This window comes from Arachis hypogaea, chromosome 1 (genome assembly GCF_003086295.3).
Source record: "Arachis hypogaea cultivar Tifrunner chromosome 1, arahy.Tifrunner.gnm2.J5K5, whole genome shotgun sequence".
NCBI classification, from domain to species: domain Eukaryota; kingdom Viridiplantae; phylum Streptophyta; class Magnoliopsida; order Fabales; family Fabaceae; genus Arachis; species Arachis hypogaea.
Genome location: NC_092036.1, coordinates 22,983,350 through 22,985,112, shown reverse-complemented (window position 1 = coordinate 22,985,112; position 1,763 = coordinate 22,983,350). Strand labels below are relative to the sequence as shown.

General features: G+C 34.1%; 1 non-coding gene across 1 annotated transcript; it reads left to right on the top strand.

Annotated features, from left to right (window-relative positions):
* Nucleotides 1–402: 402 nt before the first annotated feature.
* LOC112711312 (small nucleolar RNA R71) lies at nucleotides 403–510 on the top strand. The gene has a single exon (XR_003157423.1). It is a non-coding gene; the product is annotated as a small nucleolar RNA R71 (small nucleolar RNA).
* Nucleotides 511–1,763: the final 1,253 nt, after the last annotated feature.

The following is a 1,763-nucleotide window of genomic DNA, read 5'->3' as shown; positions in this document are numbered from 1 at the left end:
CCTGGATTATAAGTCTTGGAGAAATGATCATTATTAGGGGATCTAGAGGAATTGCCCATGTAATGGACATGTTCAGGGAGAAATCGACCATAGTCATAGTTCTCACCTTGAGAAAAGCCACCACACATGTTATAAGAAACATCTTGGGTATTAATAACTGAGACTTGCAATCCACCCGAGTATTGAGTAATAGCATTTATCTATTGAGACATGGCTTTATTTTGAACAAGAACTATATCCCAAGCATCAAGTTCCATGACTCCTTTCCTCACGGCAGTCCTCTTAGAAGAATACAAATATTGGTTATTAGCAACCATCTCAATCAACTCTAGAGCCTCTTCAGTAGTTTTCTTCATATGAAGGAATCCTCCTGCAGAAAATTTATAACTGAATCCAATCCAAAAACATGTCGGGAGGGCACTTTCTGAGAATAACCTTGTATCTCTCCCAAGCTTCATAGAGAAATTCACCCTCTTATTGCTTGAATTTCTAAACATCAGTTCTTAGCTTGGTCAGTCTCTAAGGTAGAATGAACTTAGTCAGAAATTTACTAACCATATTATCCCATGTATTAAGACTCTCTTTGGATTGTGTATCAAACCACTACTTGGCTCTGTCCCTTACAGCAAATGGAAAGAGCAACAACTAATAAATATCAGGATGGACTCTATTAGTCTTTACTGTATTACAAATTTGCAGGAAATTAGAGATGAACAAGTTTGGGTCTTCCTGTGGGAGTCCATGAAACAAACAGTTTTGTTGCACCAAAGTAATGAGCTAGGATTTCAACTCAAAATTGTTAGCATTCACAGGTGGGACAATAGTACTATTGCCATAGAAGTTAGGATTTGGAGCAGCGTAGGAGCCAAGTGTTCTCCTAGGTTGCTCAGGAGCATTGGGAGCATTAGGGATAGCAACATTATTGTTGTTGTTTAGCTCCATAGTGATTTCTTCAGCTTATTTCCCAAAATCATCCTTGTCATTCTTAGCAGCTCCGTAAGTCCTAGCCTGTTATAAGCGTCTTCTTAGAGTCCTTTTAATCTTAGGATCAAAGTTAAAAAGAGGTTTCTTGTCTCTATTCCTTCTCATAATCAAATAAAAACAAGAAAAGGTAGAAATCTCTATGTCAGAGTGAAGAGAATTCCTAGTGAGGTAAACCGAGTGAACAAAATAAAATAAAATGAACTAGAATAAAAGAAAATAAATTTTTTGAAAATTAAAGAAAAAGAAAATAAAATTTTTAAAATTAAAAGAAGGAAAAATAAGAAAATAAAATGAATAAAACAATGGAAAAATGCTCAGTGGAATTCGAAAATTCAAAGGAAGAAAATTAAGAAAATTAAAGCAAGAAAACTCTAATTTAGGTAATCAAACAATGGGTAGTTGTCAATCACAATCAATCCCCAACAACGGCGCCAAAAACTTGGTGCAGACTTCGAAAACTACAAACTAATAGTTGAGGGTCGTACCAAGTAATATCTCAGGTGAGTGAGGGTTGATCCCACGAGGATTAATGGATAAAGCAATAATAGTTGAGTGATTAAGCTAGTTAGACAAAAAAAAAAGAGTATTTTGAGTTCCAATTATCATAAAACAGAAATTAGAGAATTTAAGAAAGCAAACAGTAAATGGATTGTAAGAATTATATGGGAAAACTATTAAAGTTTTAGAGATATTTACTTTTCCAGATTAATAATTCTTGCCAAATACTTTAATCATACAAAATTCAATTCATGGAAAACTTTAATTGATTAAACCCTAGT